Here is a 25,716-nt window from a genome sequence, read left to right as displayed (position 1 = left end):
ACATAATGCGGAAACATAGCGCGTATTGCGGCTAACATTTCAACTGGCTCAATTTCGGGCTTCAGGGCGTGGAAATCACTCACTCGCTGCCAAAAGAATTGTTTATAGGTGATTTTCTGGCTCTCATCAAACCTGCGATTTCTAAGCAAAGTGATTTTGCGTTCTACTAGCTGGCGACCTTGAAATTGTTGCAGAAATGCTTGTTCAAACTCTTCAAAGCTATTAAATAGTGGATTCCGCTGCTCTAGCCAGATCCTTGCACTCCCTTTGAGTAATTTTCGCATTAGCCTCAAGTAGTCTGGGCTATCGACACCGTACAACAAACAATCTCTCTTGAAGTCCCCTATGAAGATTGACGGTAAAATCTCGTCGTGATCGGGGTTGTACGTTTGAAAATGATCTAGGCTGACTTTTGAGAATATTCCGCGAGTATTGGACTCCGGGTTGGAAACACTGCGTGTCTCCTGCTGGGCGAAAGCGTTCAAGCTCGGCGAACTCCCGCTCCGGCCGATGACGTCACGCGCTGCTTGGCGATCCAAGGAAGTTGGTGCTGATTGACAGGTCAGCTGGTTAGGCACGTCTGCTGCGACGAACAAAGGAGTTGGGTTCGCATCCCTGGACGTTGCCTCCAATCGGCGAATCTCTTCGTCCTCATTTCTTCTCCGTTGCGTGATTTGGAAATCCTTCAATTCACGTGTCTCCGCTTCCAGTCGTTCTAATCGGCTGGTTATGCCCGTCTGATTCTCGGTCGTTCTTGCGTCCAGCGTTCCAATAGTTTCTTGAACCTGACGTAACTCTACACGCAGATCTTTCTCCATTGTGACTACATTAATGTTTGTCTCTTCACGTCTCCTTTCGCATTCCTTCTCCGACTGAAGTACTTTCTCCTTCATTCGGTCATTTTCGGATAGCAGTACTTGGAAACGGCGGTCCCATCTTTCTTCCCACTCTTTTCTTCTTCTTTCTTCCATTTCTTCCTTCTCCCTCCTTTCGGCAGCCTCTATCTTCCGCCTTTCTTCTTCTTCTCTCTTCCTCTTCTGATCTCTTTCTTCATCTCTGGCTTGGATATAGCTAGTAGTGTATATTGGTTGTTTCAAAATAGTACTTAGTAGGTATGGTCTTTTTTTACCAATTGAATATCACTTTTTGACATATTTTGACAATTTTTTGTCGATGTTTTAGCGTTTAGCGATGTTTTAGTACAAATTTTCACTATACTCATTTTTCCCCAACTCGTACTTGGTAGGTATATCATGATGTTACGTGATACAACTTAACCTATCCTTTTTTTACGATTATTTAATTTTTTTACGATCCTAAGTGATATAACTTAACCTATCATTTTTTTTATTTAGGTACTGTTTGAACGTTATTATTTGAGGATCATATTTTGTAGGTATTTTTTTCATCAATCGAATATAAGTTTTTGACATATTTTGACAATTTTTTGTCGATGTTATAGCGTTTAGCGATGTTTTAGTACAAATTTTCACTGCACTCATTTTTCCCCCACTCGTACTTGGTAGGTATATCACGATGTTACGTGATATAACTTAACCTATCTTTTTTTTACGATTTTTTTAATTTTCTTACGATCCTAAGTGATATAACTTAACCTATCATTTTTTTTATTTACGCACCGAACTAACCTACAAGGGGGACTCCGTTTGTTTTAATATTTCAGTATTATAAGGTTTTCACAAATTTTATATAACCTAAAATGTGTTGGATGTTGATTTTTAGTATGTGGCAATTTTTTATGAATTTAAAACTGCTCTGTGACCCTCTCGTTCTTCACGTCGTAGGCGAAGGACTTCTCTGCAATCAGGATGACACTGCATAGGGTATCCTCGGGCAAGGCATCGTGGAACTCGCAGACGACCTTGATGTTGGTTCGATCGTTAACCACAACCTTCTTTCTCTTAGATGTGTTGATGACGGTCATGGGTCTCCGTGCTTTGAACTCGCTGGGCGTGTAGTACATGTCCACGCTTCCCTCGGTCACGCGTTTGTAAGCCGAGAACGCTTCGTAAAGTTTGAGGTAATCGTTTTTGGTCACGTCGAGGTTGTAATTCTCGCGCGGGAACACTTCGTTGCGTCCGTTCTTCAGATAAACGTTCTTGATCTTGCAGTCGTCGAACTTGCTGGAATCTTTTTCCTGATTCTTGTCCCTCCCGGTCTGAAAGAGCACTACGACGAAATCTGGCATGTCGAACTGTATGTTGTTGAACTGTGTCGTCACGTCGAATTCCATGTGACTTCCCGACGCCACCTTCTGCACGCACTGGTAACCGTGAAAGTGAATCAACACCTGCGGACTTTTCAAGATCTCCGCTTTGTACTTGAGGGCGTAGTTTGTTTCGTATTCCACCACCGGCATTCTCAATTCCATGCTCCGGATGATGCATTTTGCTGCTTCGGGTAAAGTGTTGGGCAGCGGCGTGGTGCCGTCCGGACCCAAAGTAGCGTATCGCATCAGTGCGTCGTTGTCGTTGGGCGCTCTTCGAAACGTGATCCTTAGTCCTCCCTTCCACATGATCTCCTTGTAGTCCGAGAAGAAACCAGGCAGCAGACGCATGGGAAAGAGCACCGTGTGACTTCTCGTCGATATTTTGGCCCCGGCTTCGAATCCCCCGGCCTGGTAGTACGCTGCGTCCGTTTTGGATAATTTCAAAGTTCCCACCGCCGTCGACGTGATGCCTGGATAATCTATTCTGTCGATGACGGTGTTGTGTTTCCTCACCTCCACCTGCGAGAACAGGTGAGGCACGAAGTTGTCCACGAGTATCAAGTTTGCTGCTGCGGGAAACGCGTCTCCGCTTTCTTTCTTCACCACGTCGAATTGAAGGTAGAGGTCCGCTCTGTGAGGATGAATGAACCCGTCCCCTACGTCCACGTCGTATTCGATCTCCCTGTTCGCCTCGTTCAGATTGGCGAACGTGCGACGGTTGGGAGGGAAAGATTGCAATTCGTAACTTTCGATTTGCTCCATTTTACATGTATGGTTATTTATTATACGTTGATCTCCACGATGGCCGTCGTAGTGGCACCTGCGAAATCCACCACGTCTCCTTTCTCGTTCGTCACCACCAACTCTATGTCGTCTATGCGGTTGCGACATACTGGAAAATAGATCGGCGAAGAGGGCGTGTAGATGATCGGTTCCATGAACTCGGAACTTGGTTTGAAAGTGGCTATGATTCCCGTCTGCTTGTGACTTCCCAGTAAACCGTCCGAGGATTTCGTGATCATGCCTTCCGCCACGTTGCAGTGTACGTTCAGAGTTTCTATGGCCAAGAATTTAGGAATGTTGGTTGCTACGTGCTTGATGCCAGCTTCGAGTTTGGTGTCGTTCTCGAAACCTAAAAGTTCTCCCATGGTGCCCAGGTCCACGGTCTCCGTCGCGGATAGGATTTCCACTCTGTGGGTGACCGAATTTTGAGAAAGATATGTGCCTTTGGGTAATTGAGCTTGCAAAGTGGAAAGATTGTATTGGCCTGGCGTGACGACGATGTGTTCGCTTCCGACGCTAATTTTGTTGTTGTGCTGCGTAACATTAGGTATGAGGTACATGCTGTAGAATGCACGCAGAGCCACGGATTTAGGATAGACGATGTCGTCGTGCAGCGTGAGTTTCAAGATTGAAGATTCGCTCGTGAGATGGAACACGCCCATCCTAGTGATGCTGTTTGAGGTTCCACAATGCTTTCTGGAAATCCTCGATCGTAGGGTTATTTATTTTAGAGAGAAACGCGAGCACGGAGAGGCAGAGATGACCGCAGTTCACGTCTCCGAAATTTTGAATGCGTTCGTCGTTGTAGTATATGGAGGTTTTGTTCGTTTTCAGATAATAGACTAAATTTGTAGGTGGAACACCTCCGAAAGAATCGAAAACGAATGCTTTATCATCATTTTTGTGGTAACATATCCAATGCGTGCCTGGATTTTCTTGACCGTCCAAGTTGACTACTCCGCATTCTCTTCTTTTGACGCTTGAAGGTAACGAGTCGGACATGAAAACTCCTCTGAAGTGTTTGATTTGTAACGGTTCGATCAGAGATTCAATATCTCGGTTGGTGAGTGCTTCTGTTTCTTTTTTTTAAACTTCTTCATCACGCCCTTCCCCTTCTTCTCCATGGCCAGGTTGTGACGTTTCTGTTCTTCCAATTCCGCCTTGTTCTTCTTCGAGTCGATGACGGTTTTCGCGATGGCGGCACTTCCGCCGGCCAAACTTCCAACGGCCCCCAATGCTGCCAGGATGGCCGGGATGCTGAATATGAAACCTCCGACCTTTTGTTGTTTCCGCGAACGCTGCAATCTTTTCAATTGAGGTGTGCTGAGCAGCAATTTCATTCCATGTCCTTTCGACAAGCAAGAACGTTTCTTCTCACGTTGTTTCTTGGTGAGTAACCCATCGAGGGCAACTAGATTTTTAAGATTGGAGTATGGTATCTGGTACACGACACCCTTGGGCTTCATGTTGATGCTCTATGTGTTATTTTCACGGTATGTTATTTATATATATATTCTGAGATTTTTTTTTGTGTAGTTTTTTACGGTATGTTATTTATATATTTTCAAGGCCTCGCAGTCGTTACACAAATTCTATTACGTGCTTCGTTTTCTTGCCAAGAAGTTCCTTTGTCCCCTTGTATACGATTCGAGTTTTGTTCTCGATTAAAATAGATAGCTTCTCGTCGGATAACATGTTAGCGTATCGATCTGGTAAAAATAGACTGTATTGTGCGTTGAGCAACAGGCGTACCTTGGGACCATACTGGGTAGAAACGATTGAACCGGAAGTTATCGTGTAAGGTTTGTCGACTTCCAATTCCTGAATTTTTACATACTCGACTGACAAATTTAGCATTTGTTTTAATGCTTGGAGATCGCTTATTTTTTCAGTTGTCATATCAAGAAAAATTTCAAAGTGTTAGAGAGAAATTTAATTGCTTTTTTTCACGATGTGTGTTATTTATATATACCGAAGATTATTTTTTTACGATGTGTGTTATTTATATATCAAGTTTTTTTTTACGGTATGTTATTTATATACCCCACCCCAATTTTTGTTTCGTGTTCATGGCGATGGTGGTGCCTAGTGCGGCGACCCGTTCACCCAACGATGCGTCTCTGCTCACGAATCTTTCGAAAGCTGCGTGCTCTAACTTTCTGTCTGCTTCGTGACGTGCGTCCAGATCCGTCTGCGTGGTGTTGTAGGCGATGTCGTGATCTTTGCATGCCGCGTCCAACGGATTCACACCCTTGTCTCCTCTCTCCAATCTTTTCTCGAGTTTGGTACCCGGTCCGCAGTACTGGTAGCCAGGTAGATGCATCTCGAAAGGTAACTTGTTGATGATGTCGTTCACGAGTCCCTTTCCTTCGGCCACGTTCCAAAATTTCGGAGGCAGCGTGTTGATGATTTTGATCAGGTAACCTATGCCCTTGTCGTCGTTCACGATGAAGTTGGAAAGTTTCGTGCTGATCATGTCCACGATGCCAACCTTCTCGTTGTAGAAATTACGGTTACCTGCATTCTCTTCGCCGGCTATCACCAACAATCGATCCACGAGTTTCCTAACGTCGTCCACCCAAACAAATTCTTTGGGTAACGTGTTGTAGCGTTTGACGCCGCTGCCTGTTTTGACCTGGTTCCAAATCGGTTTGATGAGATTCCTGTACTTCTCGCCGCTGCTCGATTTCACCCTATTCTGCGAGGCGTCGTTGTTCTGGTACAAGGCATCCGTCATGATCAGAATTTCCTTGTAACTTTGGTAATCTTCGTCGGTGTAATCTTTCGGCTGCTTTTTGGCGACGAGTTCCCACAGTCCCACCGTACCCGGATACCTGTTCCAACTATCCTTGTCGCCTAAATTGACTTTAATGTCGTTGCCTTCGAAGGTCACCTTCGATTTCCCAATCTTCCACACCACACCACCACCCTCGCTGGTTTCCATGCTGGGATACAATCCGAACACTTCATCCTTGTCGAATTTCCCCGTGCTCAGGTAGTCTCGTGCCAAAGGTCCCAACTCGATTTTATCCGAAGACGACGACGTGCTACCAATAGCTCGACGTCGTGCCGGTGCATCCTTCAGTTCGAACGGCGTCGAAGGAATGCTCGAAATGGGTGTGGGTACAGCGTAACTTTTAGCTGCGAGCGGTACGAGTTCATTAATCAAATTTTTATTTTGTTCCGTGACACTTTTAATTTCTTTACCTAGACTGCTGATGGCATCGATCACGGGTTGATCCTGACGTTTCTTCTCTTCGTAGAATCCTCGATTCTCGGATTTCCAACCTTTGAAGCGTTTCGCGAGGTAATCGCGAAGCTTGAGATTTTCGTCTTCGATTTTTCGTTTCGTCATGACGTTATTTATATACGTCGTTTCTCACAACGTTGCAACGTTTAGAAAGTCGTTGATTTTGTTTCTGTATTTTCCATCGTTGGGTTTTCTCGTCATGTCGATCGTCGCGAATCCGAAATCGTCACCGTTCCAGCAAGTAGAGCAGCCTTCCGAAAATTGATTGTAGTTCGTGTCTCCCCCTACGTAGTCATCGTACGCGTGCTTGAGGTTGGTGTGATCTTGACGAAACAAACATATGAAATTGGCGTTGTCGCGCACTAACTGTTTTGGAATTTTGGAAAACGTTTGAGCTAAATAAAAACAATCCATTCCTTTGTGACGACCTTGCGTGAAAAAGTTGCGAATTTCATTTTGATTTTCCAGGATGGCGTCGTCGAACACAACAACTGAATTTTCACGACAATCGTCGAGTGGTTTTATTTCCGAGGCGAACGTTGCAATGTCCAGACCATCGTACAGTTTCATCAGTTGCTGGTATTTGGATTGCTCCAAACTTTTCGAGAACACGTACAGGTGCCTGTTCTTCCAATCTAACCAATTCGGTGCGAGGAGAAAATTGTCCACGAGCAGTGTCGTTTTCCCACACCCCGAAGGACCTACGATCAGACAGCGAATGCTGTCGGGAAGTAACTCGCCGTTCTTTTTCTTTCTCGTTTGACTTTCCGGATCCGGTAGACGCTTCACCACGTTCCACGTACTCACAAGATCACTTCGTCCGCGTCGATCCAACTCTTTTCCGGAAGTCCCAGCCATTTGACCAAAAGTTTGTCACCTTTCCTACGCAATACTTTCTCGATGAGGTACGTGTCGGGGTGTTTTGTTTTAGAGAGTTCCTCTTCGTAAAATCTTCCTTTCAAAATCTCGTCGCTACTATCTTTTATTATATACGTGTGTCGGTTTCCAGGTAGAACTCGAACCACCGTAAAGAGTTCCGTGCTCCAATTTTTTGTGAATCCCTTCTCGAAGGTGCGTTTGAATTTGCTGATCCTCACCCGGTCTCCAATTTTGTATTTAGCTTTTTTTGTCGTGGGTGTGTACTTTGGACAGTAAACTGTAGAAATTAAACGCTGCTCGTCGGACTTGGTAACGTCGGCTGGCTTCATGCCTATCGTTCTGTGTACCGTATCATTATAGGTGTCGACGAGTTCCGGCAGGATGTCGACCCATTTGTAATTTCCCCGAAGCGTGAATCGTTTCCACATGTGTGTTTTCAAGGTTCGATTGAATCTTTCCACGATGCTGGCTTTGATGTGACTGAAGCTCGAATAATGTCGAATCTTGTGTTTTTGAATAAATTTTTCGAATACGACGTTGTAAAATTCTTTACCGTTGTCCGTTTGCAGAAACCGTGGTCGTCTGCCGCCGCTTTTGCGAAAAATTAATTTGAATGCTTCCGTGATGCACGTTCCCGTTTTCGCCTTCAAAGGTAGAGCCCATGCGAATTTCGAAAATGTGTCTATGACGGTGAGGAGGTACTTGTTGCCCTTGTTCAATTTATGTACGTTTTTCAAATTGCCGCTACTCATCTCCACGAGGTCACTTTGCCAGAGGTCGTCGATGCCCTTGGTTACCACAGCCAAACGTTCGTAGTTACGGCGTGCAGGTTTATGCAATTCTTCGACGATGGCTTGCCTAGACATTTTTTTTAGAGATTACGTTTCAAGAGAAGCACCAGCGTGATGGGATTCAAAGACGGTGGCACTTCGCTCGTGTTTTGAATGATCAGCTTATCGCCGGCACTCACGTCGAAAACGGTGAGATCTTCGTCTTCGTGTATTTCATATATGTTGCGCGTTTCGTTCCAACGTGCCAGAGGAATGTTTCCTGCTTTCTGGACACCACGATTCGATATCAAAGTCATGGTGGGAACGCTAGCTTTTCTACCGTGAGACCAGTACGAAAATTCGTTTATCTGAATCGTGCCATCGAGGAGAAACTTGTAGTACGGATGATAAGGATGCAACATGTACAGTTTGTTACCTTCGACGAACGTGGAGATTCTCTGTTGATTGGGTACGCTGTTGATTTCGATGGCTTGCAGAGAATGCAGTTTAGCGAATTTAGTGTCGACACCGAGCAGATTACTGTGAACTTGTCCGAGTTTATTTTCGATGGGCAGCAAATGCTCGACTATGGTATCCGTTACGGCAGAAAACGACGGTTTGATTTTCACTTCCACGTTCAACTGCTTGTAGTTTTCGTTGAGTTCTTGCAACTTGGCACCGAAAGAAGCCAGCGTCGATTCCTGCGTGGATTCCAGCACTCCAACTTGATCTCTGATGTTGACGACGATGTTCTGAAGGTTCTCGACTTGATTCAATTTCGAGCTCTTCTCGGTAAGATCGTTCACGATGCTTCGCATCTCTGTAAACTGCGTGTGAAGGTCGGCGACGCTCTGGGAAGTGGGCAGCGTCGACACCAGCGAACTAATTTCGTCTCGAATCTGTTCCACGTTCGCCGTTTCCGTTTCTAGTCGTTTCAGCATACGTGATATGTTTCTTTTCAAAGCGTGCAATTCTTTGGAGGTGGGGAGATTGGCCACTTTACTCTCGAGATCGCTTAATGAACTTTTGATGTCGTTCGAATCGGATAGTGCCGTCACCGCCGTTTTCAATTTTTCCAAATCTTCGCTCGAAGGCACGCTCGTCCGTAACGATTCCAAGTCACCCTGTATGTTGTCGAGTACGTGATGAAAATGAGCGAGATTCGTTTCGACGTTCAAATTTTCTAAATATTCGATCTTCTGCTGAACCGTGCTCAACGTGTCTTGAATGCTCGTCAACGCTCTCGCTTCAGCGTGAATATTTTTAATTTCTTCGTTGATCAATTCCAAGGACGCCTGAAGCGTGGCGATGGTGGTTTGAATGTGTTCGAAATCTTGATAGGCCTCCAATTGAATTTTTATGTTCGCGACGCTTTTACCGATGACCTGCAGTTCGTCCGACGATGGTAGGTTCGTCATTGTATCTTCCAAAGTCTGCAACTTGGATTTAATTTCTTCCAACGTGCTGGTGAATTCTTCTTGTAATTTGGAAACGACGACGTGCAAGCGTTCTGCGTCTATATCGTTCACGACGGTTTGAAGTTCAGAGAAATTCTTTTCTATTGCGGAAGTTCGTTCTTCGATTTCGAGTTTCAATTTTTCCAAATCTTCATTTTTCGATTGAAATTGCTGTAATTTGGCCAAATCATTTTGAAGCGAATCCACGCTCAACTGTATATTTTGAACGTTGTCGTAAGAAGGTACGTCGACATAATTTTTTATGAGCGTTTTCAGTTCGGAATCGATTTTCAGAATGGGGTCGAGACATTGCGTTTGGAGCGTAGCGATTTCCGACTCTAAACTTTTGTTTAAGGTCTCCTGCAAAGCGATCAAATCGGTCCTCAACTTCTTAACTCGAATGTCCAACATGAGAATCTCTTCTGCGTGGTCTACACGCTTGGTGTTGCCGAAAATGTCGTTAGGCATTTTTGGTTAACGGTTATTTATAATAGGATAGACGATTCGTAATTCTACGAAGAGAGGAATAAGTTTGTCGTAATCTCCGAGGAGTTCTATGTAAAAATAATCTCCTGCAGACACATCGTACGTAATGTTAGAAAGCATCTTGTCGTGCTTGATTCGAAAAATGTTCTTGCCGGTAGAAATTTTGATTTCGCCTGCGTTTTCCGGATTCACGGTGATTTGAAGTTTCCCGTCGATTGGAATTTCGTAGAAATGTAAATTGTTATTAAAAACATAAAACATCTTGCCCACATCGTCATTCAGTTTCGTCCAAATGCTGTTGAGGTGAATGATCAACAGACCGTTGAGTTTAGGTAACACGGAAGGTAAGACTTCATGATCTGGTATGGACGGTGCAGTTTCCATGAAGATCTGTTTTTTGAAACCGAACAAGTTCATAGGCATGCTGGTTATTTAAGAATACGGTCAAAGTTTTATTTTGTAATGACAGTCAAAGTGTTTTTTTTACTGAGTAACAAAAGGTTTTTTTTTTTGAGTTAGTAAAAATTGTTGTTTGTGGTGGTGAGTGCTAATTATTTGCACTGTGCGCAATTCTTATTTATTTCTAAACGACGATGTCCCCAAGGCAATGTGTGAATACCACACTCGAGGACGCACCTCTTATCGTCATCGGGATCCAGCGCAATTTTTCTAATTTTGTTTGTGGTGATGATATGGTCGACGCTCTGGATTCTTTGTTCTATGCTTAGTATCGTCGATTGTGAGTAAAGGCAATCGATGTAATCGTGGAAGGTGAGTTTGTTCTCCACCGTATTTTTGCCCACACCTTTTGCTTTCTTCGTGACGCTACTCTCTGTTCTCATGGCATACATCTTCGAACGCAAACCCGCGAACTCGACAATAATATCACCGTTACATTCATCTTTCAGTTTACCTAGGACTTTTTTGTTGAGGGATGGAATTCCAAATCTGTTGGGTTGAGAGTACGCAGAAGTATCGAAATACTCAAGCATGGAAGGATTTTTTATGTCTTCGTATAGGTTAGGTGTTTGTATGCTGTAAATGAAGCTGTCGGTGTCCGTGTACAAAAGTGATATTTTATCATTGTAGAAGGGTTTCATCACGTCATAATGAAATTCGAACATGTAAAGTTTCGACAAGTCGAGAACCGTTGCGCCAACGTAAATTGGTTTTCTGAATTTCATCAATTTTATATGTAGATTGAAAAGTGCTAAATTCTCGTTGTAAATTTTTCTCGACTTGAATCTAGGATCGGCTATCCACTTCCGACATTTATTCTTATCGGAAATTAATTTCACGTCTACGTGCTTTCTAACATTCTCCATGGTCTTTCCGTACACCGCATTGTTCATTAATTTAAAGAAGTCCTTGTCTAAATCGGAAGTGGCAGCTGTTCTATGTTGTGTGTTAGTTTCTATGTAAGGTCTTAACCACGTGGAATGTTTAAACTTTAGTATTCTTCTAACATTTACTATCTGAACACCCTTCCCAATCAAAAACCGGAGATTCTTGTAGTGGACGACGTATCTCTGTTTAGGGTCCAATGTTAACAAAAGCTTGTCTTGAACCGAGTCGGGTGGACATTTGATTTCGGGAGTCGGAGGCAAATCCGAAAACGTGTCGTGCAGGTGGTCGGAGAATTGGAGATCTACCTCTGCGAAGAAACCACACTCGCTATCGTCGAAATGAATAATGTCTATCGAAGTGGGATCTAACCATTCGAATCCCCCGTAAGGAAGTTTCTGAACCATGGCATGTCCGTAGAGATTATTAACGTCAGCGTAGAAGATGTAATTCGATGCTCGATTTGAATCGTAATCTTCTTTCATGTGTACGTTATTAGCTTTTGCATGTCTCTGTACGCATTGCACCATTCCACCTCGTATCCCTCTTTCGATGAAAAGTAACATGTCAACGTCCGATATCAGTTCCAGCTTGACCTTTGTCTGGAATAACATTGCCGACCACGCTAATCCCGGTAGACTGTAGAAATACGCTGGATCTAATTTATAAATATTCGTTGCCGTTTTCCTGAACGCTTGAAAAACATCCGCGAGTATCGTCACGTCCAGTTTTAAGTATGCGTCGTGGTAGTCTCCGAGTGTCCTACATTCTAATTTCTCCCACATGAGTTGCGCGTGTTGGTATTCTTCTTCCGCGATTCCTTTCTCTCTGAGTCTGCTGTAAAATTCTCTTGGAAGTGGAAGAGCGTCGTCGTTAAATTTAGAACCATCACTAACATATTCGTAAGGATAAACTCCTTTACGTCTAACGAGTTCTATGTCTACGTTGGGAAAACTAGCTCTAGTTATTTTAAATTGATCGTCGGTGAGTTTGTTCGCTAAAGCATCCAGACTTGCAGAGAGAAATCTATACGAATCCAGGAAGCGCATCTCGATTGTATTTTTCGTTCCCGGAATCGACACTTGCTTGCTGAGACTAATGTAGCGTTCTTCATTCTCGGCCAAGACACCTATACGTTTCGGATCGTAGCCAAGATGTCTCACCAGGTGGTGAAAATCATATCCGCTTCCGTTGTGAAAGAATATGGGGATGAATTTAGGTTTCTGGATTTTAAGATTGCACGTGTTGCAAATTCCACCTATGTAGTTTCCGCTGAAATGATCGTGGTGGAATATTTTTTTGTTCTCATCAGTGAAACTTTGATCACATACCGGACACACCTCAGTGGAATTGTAATTTTGAAGTTCATTTTCAGTTAAAGGTGCCATCGGTTTTGATGTAAGCAGTACGCTACCAATTACCTCAACCTCCTCCACCATTTTTTCCAGGAAGTGTTCGATTACATTTGGCCCGCGGTATATATATGCTTCATTTATTTTATCACGTCGCACAACAACATAGCCGAAACTATTAGGTTGATGAAGCTGGTACGGCGTTGTGGAGGAAATTTCAGGATCCGGTTCGCAGTAGGAGAGTGGTTTGAGGAACGCCTCGAAATCTGCGACGATGATTGCGGGATGTTCCAACAATGCCTTGTGCATTTTGAATTCTTCGACTTCGTTCGTTTCGGGCATCAACATTCTAGCCGGTCTGTTGTCGCCGCAATAAATTTTATGTTCAGCAAGTTTCTCGATAGCAATTTGACGACTATGAAGATTTTGATGATCACGTCGGTCACGATCGTCGAACGTGGTTAGGCATCTCGGGCAAACTTCGATGCAATGTTTATGCTTGGTTGATTGACTTCTGACCAAACGTGATAGTGAACGAATTAGCGTGTAGTGATGAACATCCTCGTTTGAAATTAGAAGGAGATTTATTACACAGGCATCGTCATCGTCGATATCGCTTATCCTGACAGGGTGCACGAGATATTTATCTGACGTGAAGGAATACACATTAATAGCGATGCGTTTTCCTGTACAATTTTCGAACTTTGTTATATCCGACAATGTCACCGGGTATTCGATGTCAGACATTACACTTTGAAAATCGGTCTCGTATTGTTTGTAATGTCCAACCCACTGTGGATTATTTTTGCAATGAACAGGATGCAGTGCAGCCAACACACACCAGAGAAAACACTTGTTATCGCTGTTCTGTATATTTAACACAGCCCTCTTGTGTTGAATGTTCGGTGGAAGAGGAACGTAGCTGGAGGCGCGAAGAGGCGAGAATTGATTCACGTAAACAGTTAACGTGTGAGGACTTCCACATAGAGACCATCCCGACCCTTTAGCCTCGAAATCGTCATGTTTCTTAACCAGCTCGTTGGAAACTTTATAATAGAAGTTGTCCAAATTTTCGACGTCCGCCAAATAAAGAGTCTGGTTTTTTGTACGATGATAAAAAATACTTGTTGTGCCACCAACTTTCTTGTATTCAGAAAACAGAACAACGTATACTTTTATAGAGTTGTTTTCAAGTTTATCTTTTAAAATATTTAGTACAGATGTTTTCGTTTCATCCAAGAAACTAAGGATGTCACGACCTGGTTCTGACTTAATTGAAAAATCCTGGAGTTGGTCGTTAAATGCAGATCTAATTGGTTTGCGTTCATTAGATAATTTAATTTGCTTGGAAGTGGAAGCTTCCGTTTCTGAATTATCGATTTTCCTTTTCGATGTTCCTTGTTCGGTCGATGGTTTGCAAATTTTGAGATGTTTACTTAAATTTGTAATGCTGATCATCTTTCCGCATCGAGCACAGGGCTTAGAAGGTAACGAACGATTAATTCTCGAACCTGTTTCGCTACATCTTGCCCTGTGTACCGATAAATTGTTCCTTGAGATTAGTTTCCCACAAGTAACACATTCAGTTTTATCATTTTTACGATTGAAACTGGTGGTGGATGCCATTGTTTTCTCCAAAATCACAGAAATCAAAAAGTCTAGTATATAGCGACACAATTTTCAGGTATGTTATTTTATATAGAATTTCTTGGAGTGATTACAAAACTCAAAAATTCAATCTACTGTAAATAGAATTTCAGGTATGTTATTTATATAGAATTTCTTGTGTGCGAATACAAAAACTCAAGAATTCAATCTACTGTAAATACAATTTTCAGGTATGTTATTTTATATAGAATTTCTTGGGGTAATTACAAAACTCAAAAAATGAATCTACTGTGAATATAATTTTCAGGTATGTTATTTTATATAGAATTTTCTCGGGCGTTCAATATTGTCAACGGTATCATATTAGAGCACGTCGCTTGTCGCCTAAACACTACAGCTCACAGGTCGGGAAAATCTGACATGAAAGCAGATAATACGCTTATGCCTTATTTATATATAATTTTCACGGGGCGTTCAATATTGTCAACAGTATCATATTAGAGCACGTCGCTTGTCGCCTAAACACTACAGCTCACAGGTCGGGAAAATCTGACATGAAAGCAGATAATACGCTTATGCCTTATTTATATATAATTTTCACGGGGCGTTCAATATTGTCAACAGTATCATATTAGAGCACGTCGCTTGTCGCCTAAACACTACAGCTCACAGGTCGGGAAAATCTGACATGAAAGCAGATAATACGCTTATGCCTTATTTATATATAATTTTCACGGGGCGTTCAATATTGTCAACGGTATCATATTAGAGCGCGTCGCTTGTCGCCTAAACACTACAGCTCACAGGTCGGGAAAATCTGACATGAAAGCAGATAATACGCTTATGCCTTATTTATATATAATTTTCACGGGGCGTTCAATATTGTCAACGGTATCATATTAGAGCGCGTCGCTTGTCGCCTAAACACTACAGCTCACAGGTCGGGAAAATCTGACATGAAAGTAGATAATGCGCTTATGCCTTATTTATATATAATTTTCACGGGGCGTACAATATTGTCAACGGTATTATATTTGAGCGAGCCGCTTGTCGCCTAAACACTACAGCTCACAGGTCGGGAAAATCTGACATGAAAGTAGATAATGCGCTTATGCCTTATTTATATATAATTTTCACGGGGCGTACAATATTGTCAACGGTATTATATTTGAGCGAGCCGCTTGTCGTCTAAACACTACAGCTCACAGGTCGGGAAAATCTGACATGAAAGCAGATAATACGCTTATGCCTTATTTATATATAATTTTCTCGGGCGTTCAATATTGTCAACGGTATTATATTTGAGCGCGTCGCTTGTCGTCTAAACACTACAGCTCACAGGTCGGGAAAATCTGACATGAAAGCAGATAATACGTTTATGCCTTATTTATATATAATTTTCACGGGGGCGTTCAATATTGTCAACGGTATAATATTTGAGCGAGCCGCTTGTCGTCTAAACACTACAGCTCACAGGTCGGTAAAATCTGACATGAAAGCAGATAATGCGCTTATGCCTTATTTATATATAATTTTCACGGGGGCGTTCAATATTGTCAACGGTATAATATTTGAGCGAGCCGCTTGTCGCCTAAACACTACAGCTCACAGGTCGGGAAAATCCGACATGAAAGCAGATAATACGCTTATGCCTTATTTATATATAATTTTCACGGGGGCGTTCAATATTGTTAAGAGCGTTAGTTTTTGTAGAGCTCTCTTTTTCCATCTTTCCTCTATACAGTGAAGACACAATTAGCTAACCTAGCATACAACATACCTTCCTAATTAATATGGATATTGTCACACACTCCTCTTATTTTATACTGTTGTAAATAGAAAAGATTATGTACGGTAAATGTTTTGTACATTATAGGAAAAAAATGCAAAATATCCTCCAATTTTAATTCGAATCGAGTCGAATTTTTACATATTTCCACGCCGCCACATATTGTCCTATTTGCTTCTTTTACTTGCCTTGCTTAATTAACTCTCGCTAATTAGCATTTTTTTGGAAGAAGTCAACTAGAACAACATATGGCGGTATGAGAAATATGCAAATCAAAGAACATTTTAGCAATATATGGGCCCTAGCAATTAGCTTTCTCGACTAAGAGTACTCTTTCAAACGTCTTCTGCTGATCGTATTACTAAACGAGGACGTTTAAAATTTTTGGGTGTTGAAAAAGTTTGACCCTACTTTTTTATTTCTATTGTTTGCTAATAGATGGCGCTAATAGTACCCCCTCCCCTCCCCTCTCCCCTCTTCTCCTCTGCTGTATGGCAAATAGCACAAACATAGAAATCAAGATTTTGGAGAGCAAAACATAAAATTTGCATGCATCTGATGTCGAACCAGGAACTTTTATCTTTCGGGGAGTCAACATTATTTCTTACTCAGTCGTCATATAACATGAACGCACGCAAAGATTCACATGTGCTTTTATTATTTTGTGTTCGGTAAGTACAAGTATATTCTTACATAAATTATTGTTTAATTTAATAAATTGTAAAACTCGGAGCCTGCTAAACTAACACTCCTTCTGTATTTCATTAAACTATTGAAAGCGAATGTTGCGTGCACGCGGAAATAGCACAGAAAAAAAAACCGGATGGAAGCAATTTAAAATCACTGGGGCAAGGTCAGTATTACGAGAGCGTAAAAAACACGTGCTTCCATTCAACTTCGAAAAATAAGAATGAATATGTGCATACAGAACACATATGCTTTCTTTTCACAGTTGTAAAATCATATAAATTGTGCATGAAGTAAGTTACGAGAAGGCCCTCTCAATTAGGTACAAGTATTGTACAATTAGGTACAAATTGTTGTACAATTATTTCCCCCAGTTGCCCAGTTGGAGTTGGGGGCATAACACTGGTATTATTTGTAATCACAGTGCTTACTCATGTATTTTGTTTAATATTTTATTTCAAATTCACTGTCAGAAACTAGTGTTGCCAGTTTCTGCATGTAGGTTTACCTACTCTGTTGGTTGTCACTGTCAAGTTTTTAGTATTCGTACAGCATAAAAAGCTATAACCCCTCCCCCTCAAAAATATATACATTGTATACGCCAAGATGCCCAATAGCCTGGCAACACATCATGAAAAAACATGCCAAGAAGACCCAGTGGGTTTATAAGTCAGTGCTACCAATTCCTATTTGTAGGTTAGCTTAGCCAGTGAAAGATCATATAGTAGAATTTTTGTAGAGTGGGTGTTTGCGAGTTCCACGATGCCTTGCCCGAGGATACCCTATGCAGTGTCATCCTGATTGCAGAGAAGTCCTTCGCCTACGACGTGAAGAACGAGAGGGTCACAGAGCAGTTTTAAATTCATAAAAAATTGCCACATACTAAAAATCAACATCCAACACATTTTAGGTTATATAAAATTTGTGAAAACCTTATAATACTGAAATATTAAAACAAACGGAGTCCCCCTTGTAGGTTAGTTCGGTGCGTAAATAAAAAAAATGATAGGTTAAGTTATATCACTTAGGATCGTAAGAAAATTAAAAAAATCGTAAAAAAAAAGATAGGTTAAGTTATATCACGTAACATCGTGATATACCTACCAAGTACGAGTGGGGGAAAAATGAGTGCAGTGAAAATTTGTACTAAAACATCGCTAAACGCTATAACATCGACAAAAAATTGTCAAAATATGTCAAAAACTTATATTCGATTGATGAAAAAAAATACCTACAAAATATGATCCTCAAATAATAACGTTCAAACAGTACCTAAATAAAAAAAATGATAGGTTAAGTTATATCACTTAGGATCGTAAAAAAATTAAATAATCGTAAAAAAAGGATAGGTTAAGTTGTATCACGTAACATCATGATATACCTACCAAGTACGAGTGGGGGAAAAATGAGTATAGTGAAAATTTGTACTAAAACATCGCTAAACGCTAAAACATCGACAAAAAATTGTCAAAATATGTCAAAAAGTGATATTCAATTGGTAAAAAAAGACCATACCTACTAAGTACTATTTTGAAACAACCAATATACACTACTATAGCTGATTAGCTGAGAGAACATGGCCTGCACGTCCATCTTCTCTGGAACTGGCAACCCTGTTACCGACTGATCTTTCCCTAGATCCTTATCAACGTTGCCGGCTGACGAAACGCCTGTATCTGTAGAATGCTCAAACCCTGGGCGGTCCATGGTATTGTTTAATCTCTTGCGGAGACGAGTGGTCCTTTGCATGCCAATCTTCTTCTTCTTCTTCTTCTTCTCGTGGCTGGCTATCGCCGAAGGAAAAAGATATCAAAATTCTTTTCCTGGTTTCTGGTTTCAGATCCCGGGGATCGCACCCCTGACCTGCTTCCGTGTGTCGTAACGCGTGTCCTTTTGTCCTTTATCGTCCGAAGTTAATAACGCCCATTGTTAATAAAATAATAAAATGCTCTAATAATTCTGCTATGGAAAAATGCTATAGTCGCAACAAAGTATTTCACTATTACACCATAAAAAACACACAAAATGGTTCTAGCTACACATCGATTGCATATTCAGTTAATTAAAATCACCGTACAAATTACACATTAATACTTTAAATGAACACGTCTTTATAGATTCTTATCAGGATTTTCAGTTACAGGTTGCAATTATTTAACTTTCAACAAAAAAAATCTCAGTTCCCCCTTAGCGTTAAATTCTGGTACCCTGTCGTAGACATTCGTAGGCTGAAGACTATCTTTTTAAAAACAAGTATTAAATTCCCTTGGGTAATAGACATAACTGATTGTTAACCATTACAATCAAACTTAATAAAATTCACATTGAGTAGATAAGCAACTAATTAGAATACTCGTGACCTCCAGGTTCCTTACTAGCCTGCCTGTAACATCGTTCTACGAGCCTAATTCCTATTTGCTTCCTATTTGCCTACTCTTCTATTTGCCTATTCGTCGCTTGTTCGGGCAACTTTTATATGCCTACTAATCTATTCGCCTACTCGTCGCATGTTCGGGCGCCATATTTAGTCACGGGCTGCTAATTTAATAACTAATTAACTCAATTAACTCAACTGAACTGAGCTTAGCAACGCAACATCGAAGAATCACAGGATTCTTGTTGGGAAACCTGATGGTAAGAGACCTGTAGGAAGGCCAAGGCGAAGATGGTGGGATAACATTGAGATGGACCTAAGGGAAATCGGTAGGGATGGAAAAGAGTATATAGAACTTGCTCAAGATAGGGAAAGATGGAAGGCCTGTGTTGCTGCAGCCATGAACTTTCGGGTTTAAGAAGGCTAGGGAGTTAGTTAGTTAGACTTAGGTAAAATGCGTTCTTCCTGCAAGTTTGGAAATTATCCTTTAGGGTGCTTTCGCCTGCCTTCGCACCTAACCTTAACAAAGCCCTAATTTTCCATCCTTGTGACTTGGATCTTCAAGACTTAAGTAGATTTCAGACCGAAGGGATACGCGATACATGACGTATGGAATGAGCCAATCAACAAAAACGCGACACAAAAGGCCTCACAAACCAACGTTCGACTTGTGAAATCCTCAGGCTACACGGTGTGAAATCTCCCTTAGTATGCCACTGTCATCGTCACCTCGAAGCGGTAGCTCGTATTGACCACCGAAGAAAAATGTCTCCTCAACCGGTGGGAATGCCCCTCAGATTTCTTCTTTCCCCTTTATTTTCTGTGCTTGTTAATAAAACTGGTAACATTTTACAATTTGACATACACAGAACATGTACTATGTAGCCTATACATTTTAGCGCAAACTCAGTCGAAGTCAATGGTGGCTCGGTGGCTCAGTTGGTAGAGCAATGGCATGGTATGCCAGAGCCCTGATTCGGGTCCTGGTAGAGCCTGCAATTTCCGTTAAAATAACTACATATGCAACATCTTCTTGCTTTCTCTTCTCGACATTCATAAAATTTTCGGCTGTCCCTTCATGGTAGTTAAGTATTTGTGTGTGTGCGAACCTAGTAGACTTAAACAAAATTATTTCTTTTATGCCATGAAATTCTCGGACTGCATACATGAAATTTTGTTCGGGCACAACTAAATCATCACTCAAAACTTTGATTTTCAGTTGATCTGTGAAGCTTACTTCTGTTTTAATAAACCGCTGAAATATTCACTTTAGAGAGAGAGACCTTCGATCTCTTCGGCCCTCGACCTGAACTAGCTGCACTACACTGAGGCTCCGGAACTTCCGCTGTCGTCAATGTCTTCAGCTTTGGACCCGAAATAGTAGACTTCGTTACTTTACGATATTCAGTCCTTTTTATTTTCGAATCACTAAATATTACAAAGCAAGCAATGGACACTCACAGATCACTAATCGACTGTATGAATTGCCATATGCTGAAAATTCTGAAGTCTCATTAACCGATTCTGTTGTACAGATCAACCGGAAAATTAAAGCCGCATATTTATATCCACATTATATTCTAGAACGTTCCGCAGATAAAACGATTCATAAATATTGCCAGTAGTTCGACTCCTTCTCATATTCAAGGACGTTCCTTCTCGCGCTTTCCAGAGATTAAAAATTACAACGAATCGTCCTACTTGTGGCGCTACCTTTGTTGTCCAGCTTTCAAAAAGTTCGCTGCGACAACACCAAAATTAGCAACAACAGGGTTATATAGAACATTCTCCGTCTTTATAATTACGAATCTCCTTAAATTATCGTCACAGTATTCAAGAAGACAGAAACATATTTTTATGTAGTGTAAACTGAAAATTTCCTGTTTGTGTGTGTGTGTGTGTGGGGGGGGGGCTCAAGCACCCTGATCACCACCTTGGATACATGCTATTGACAATAACAGGGTTATAGAACATTCTTGTCTTTATAATTATGTATCTCCTTAAATTATCGTCACATTATTCAAGAAAAGAAAAACATAATTTTATGTAGTGTAAACTGAAAAAATTCCTGAAGGGGCGGTTCGAGCCCTCTGATCCCCACCTTGGATACGCGCTATTAATAATAACAGAGTTATAGAACATTCCCCGTTTTGCCTCGAAAATTATTTCTCTCCTTAAATAATTGTCACATTATGCAAGAAGCCAAAAACCTAATTTTATCTAGTGTAAACTGAAAATTTTCCTGGAGGAGGGGGCTCGATCCCCCTGATTCCCAACTTGGATACGTGCTATTATCAATAATAGGGTTACAGAACATTCTCCGTCTTTCCTCGATAATTATTTGTCTCCTTAAATTATCCTCATTTTATTTTATTTCACACCACAAGGAACGAAAAACCTCATTTTATCTAGTGTAAAATTAAAACTTTCGGGGGGGCGAGAACCCTAAGCCCCCCCTTGGATACGTGCCTGGTCGTCCCTATATGTTTGTGATCGTCCCTTCATCTGTCTTATCACCATTCATCCTCACCTTCGCGATTAGCCAAAAGTGGCAGAAAAACGAAGTAAAATACTCGTAAACTAAATCAGTCAATCAACCAAAAGCTCTGTAAAAACATTGTCTTAGCAATACCGCCAATCCTGTTTTTTTTTAAAGGATTGGAAACACAAAAGTATATACATAAATTATTCAATTCAAGAACGTTATGCACTGTACTTGTACTTACCTATGAGATGGTTCTTGATCCTGGTGATTACCTAAAAGAATGGTGACGCACAAAATTAGACCTGCTCGCGTGACAGGGTAACAGAATTGCTGGAAATGTCCTCCGGAAGCGATCGAATGTCTGTCGCTTCCTTCACCCCCTTCCACCTCTGCTTTCCTCCCCCGCTTTTTCCCCCCGAGAACTTCTGTGGTAAGCGTGCTGCAAAAATGGGTTCTGAACTCGGCGGCAATCTGTCGCGAATGCAGCGCCGCAAGTGGCAGGCACACGACTCTCCCTCGTATCCCACCCCACGAGCTATGGGCTGAAACAGCTGTTTAGCTATTTTACGTGTTTTTTTTTTCAGTGCTACTGTCCTGCAACCTAAATCTCTTATTTAGGATAAAGGTCAAGCTGTTTTTGTTAAAATAACAACATGTTTACGTTTTAAAGGTTAACTTCTTAGACATATTGATTCCAAGGTGAGCAAGTAAGTAATTTTTACCATCCCACCAACTAGACAAATTTCAATGTCAAGAAGAAAGCAGTCGACCGAGACATTACTCGCGTCGCGCATAAAGAGAGGTGTGGGCATTATGGAGCCCCGGTGCCCGGTACTAACAACATTGGGAGGCTCCCTTGTAAAAAAAACAAAAAAACAGTTAGAACATTCAGAGCAAGTTATGTCAGTTATATTTCTATATTTTTAATATTTTCTTTCCGGTCTTTTAAAAAGCAATATTTCCGAAATGGAAGTCGTTTTGTAGATGAACGCCCGGGGCTGTAGCCCCCAAGCCCCTAAATCTAGGTCTGGGTGTGGAGGGTGGACACAGTGTGGTGCTGATAACCCCCCACTGGGTTTTGAAAAAGTGACATTTTATGAAAGCGATTTTGGGTTGCATTTTTCAAGTGTTTTTCGATTTTGTAAAGAAATCGATAAACTGTCTTGAAACCTGAAGCGTCCTGTAATTTCAATAGCACTAACGGAGCCAACCCCTTTTTTTCACATAGGCCTACATTGATCAGAACAAGACAAGATACCAATTTTATCTTATCTTTTATGTTTGCATTATTGCCTCATGGAATTATAAAACAGATGAGGAGGCGCAAACAATGAGGACCTTCAGACCTAATGACCAAAGACTTTTAGTACAAATTTAGTTTCATAAGTTAGTTTTTTAAGTCCACTTTGTGCAGAGATAGCTTAATCGAGACTGGACCTACAGTTTAAACTGGAAATTGAACCATTCTGTGCTTCCACTAAGTATCGGAACTGGGACCTATTAATTACAAGACGACAACGTTACGCACTACATCATCGGGAAGGCACACAATAATGATTGCATCGATAAATTAGCTAAAAATCACCATACTGGAACAGCATTACTGAAAAATCACTGTCTCGCCTGCATATTATCGTCTCGGTATTATCTCTAAATTTTATTGTTGTTATTTTGAAACACCCTATATATATTAAAATTGCGGAGTGTTACAGTGCGATAACAAAAGGGACCGATTAATACTCAATTACTCTCTCTTAACAAGCACTGTGACAGAAGCACTCAGAGACTGCCAACTGCCAACTGATATTTCTTCTCAGCCACGGCGGAAATGATGATGGTTTCTTGTCGGGGTTTAACAATGCCATCATTCTCTCCTCTATTGGTTTAGGCAACCATTTTAAAAAATGGTTGTTCCATTCCTATTCGCTTTGTGTGTGGCTTCCGGTCCAGCAGAGGGAAAAGCTGACAGGACCCCCGGTTGACTCTGTGTCAAAGGAGGTTTTCTTCTCCACGAAACAGGCTCTTCGTCTTGGGAACTGTCAGTGTTACCATCTCGTGTCCTCAAAATTACTCCAAAATGCAGTTTCATATTAGGCAATCGCACAGGAAAATTTTTTGTTTGGTGCAATTAACGCCGTTAACCAAAGCATGGAAGGAACCATCAACGGACTTCTTAAAGGTACCATCTCAGTCACTTTTTTGACACTTTTGGCTAATCGCGATGATGACGATCAGTGATGATATGATGAAATTGATGAAGGGACACTCAAAAGGAACGCCTGCACCAAGATTCGTACCCGGAACCCCTGGCGTTGTAGCGCGCTGTGTAAATCATAAGGTGACTAGCTCTCCCGTATTTCCCGGGAATTCCCTTATTAAAGCTATTTTTTTTTATCCTCCCGAATCCCGTATTGGCATTCTATTACTCCCGTATATACGTATATTTCATTAGCAATGAAGATCGCGAAATTTAAATTCATTCAGATATAATAGGAGTTATGCGATCCGTACAAAGCAATTAATTGTGAGTATAGTTGTACTGTACAGAGATTTTAAAATTTAAAAGAAATGCTTGGTTCTGCAACATCAGTGGACAAATACATGTAGATCAGGACTAAGAAACATGCAAATTTGTAAAATGTTATTCTGTATTGTGGCCTTGATGTTAATACAAAAAGTAAATTAATTTTTTTGTTTAATATTATCCATTCCACGATCATCTGCCGGAGTGACGCCGCACTGCTAAAAATGTGCAAAATCTCTCGTAAATTCAATGCCAAAATTCGGAAAGGTCCCTTAAATTCATGGTCGAAAGTTGCACTTCGCAACGTAAGTCGATCTCTAATCTCGATGTCCGAATTCCAAATCCTTGTTTTCTTTCTGAATGCAAATTTTGATATCCGATCCCTGTTTTCCTTGACGGAGTTTCGAAGCTTGGAAATCCCCATCCTGAATTCGAAACTCGATGCTTGGTTCAATATTCGATATTAATTGCCAGAATCCCGCCCTACTCCTAGAACTGTTTGAAGCTGCAACATCGGAGGCCATTCAAGGTAAACCTGACGCAATGCAACGGCCCGAGAAGCACGAAGAACGAAATAACGCATATTGTACGTAAGCAATGCCCCTAGCCAAGGCCTTGAGAGAGGCGCTTTCAAAACTGAGTACCTAAATGCATTATCGTTGCGTAACGCGGAAGGACGTATTACAGGTTCGATTGAATGTGTACATTTGTAAACAAAAACTTTCTCAAGGCAAAGGACAAAAGCAGGGAAGCTCTACGAGTCTCGTAGTCGGCAAATGTGGTAGTTTCCATTCTGGGTGGGGCACAGTGTAGCGTTCGTTTGTAATTTTTGCAACGAAAGAATGAAGGGTTAGTTCTTGCATGTGCCTAAAGTGGAGGCGGTTAAAGAACTATACTACTACTACTACTACTACTACTATTATTATATTATTACCAGTGCTTACGCAACCATACCCCGTAGCCGCATGGGCGGAGTTTGAGCTTTTGTTTTGGGAGGGCAGACTCTGGGTGAAGCATATGATGTTCCTGAGGGTTATTGAATATCCCCTAGTTTATAAGGGGTCCGGGGCCATCCCCCGGAAATTAAAAACACTGAGTTCTAGGCCATTTAGATTTGAAAATGTTAAATTTCGTCGCTTAAATAAACAAATATTAATTGGTATATTGGTTTTCAGTTTTAAAAGAAGCAAAACAGTACGATTATTGCATTTCGCATTTCATTATTTTTTTATTGATACAATACTCGTATTACTTTAAAAAAGTTACGGTACAATATTAAGCTTCAGAAATTTTAGAAAAATTAAATTGAAAAGTTCTTTTGATGCCTCAGCAGTAACTGTTGACTCAACACATAGTCATTTTACGTTTTTCTTTCTTCAAACTGTACACATCAATCAAATCATCTAACACCCGCTATAGCAGTGCAATTACTGCACATGACATCATGATTTGCGGTATGGCTTCATAACAAAAATGTAGTAACTGAACTTAATCATGTGTAATTTTTTAAATGTTTTTTTAAGTTGAGGGAGTCAATATTTTGAGTAGTTATTATGATGAAATAGAACAACAAACCATGTTGAAGAGTACCGGAACCTTTCTTTCCAGAAAAAAATCATAGTACTATTATTTAATTGTGCTTCTCGTACATTTGTAGAATTGGAAGGAGGTTCAAATTTAATAAAAAAAGGCTGCAAG

At 41.1% G+C, this 25,716-nt stretch overlaps 1 protein-coding gene across 1 annotated transcript in view; it reads right to left on the bottom strand.

Moving 5' to 3' along the window:
* The window catches only part of edl (ETS-domain lacking), a 71,265-nt gene extending 49,454 nt beyond the window's left edge, over window positions 1-21,811 (bottom strand). Inside the window, exon 1 of the mRNA XM_083121047.1 lies at window positions 21,736-21,811. The gene's annotated coding sequence lies outside the window, so the exon portion shown is untranslated. The remainder of the gene's footprint in view (window positions 1-21,735) is intronic.
* Between the last annotated feature and the right edge of the window lie 3,905 nt (window positions 21,812-25,716).

This window comes from Lepisma saccharinum, chromosome 4 (assembly GCF_977018435.1).
Source record: "Lepisma saccharinum chromosome 4, izLepSacc3.1, whole genome shotgun sequence".
Lineage (NCBI taxonomy): Eukaryota > Metazoa > Arthropoda > Insecta > Zygentoma > Lepismatidae > Lepisma > Lepisma saccharinum.
The sequence above is the reverse complement of the archived record's forward strand: the minus strand, read 5'-3'. Positions and strand labels throughout refer to the sequence as shown.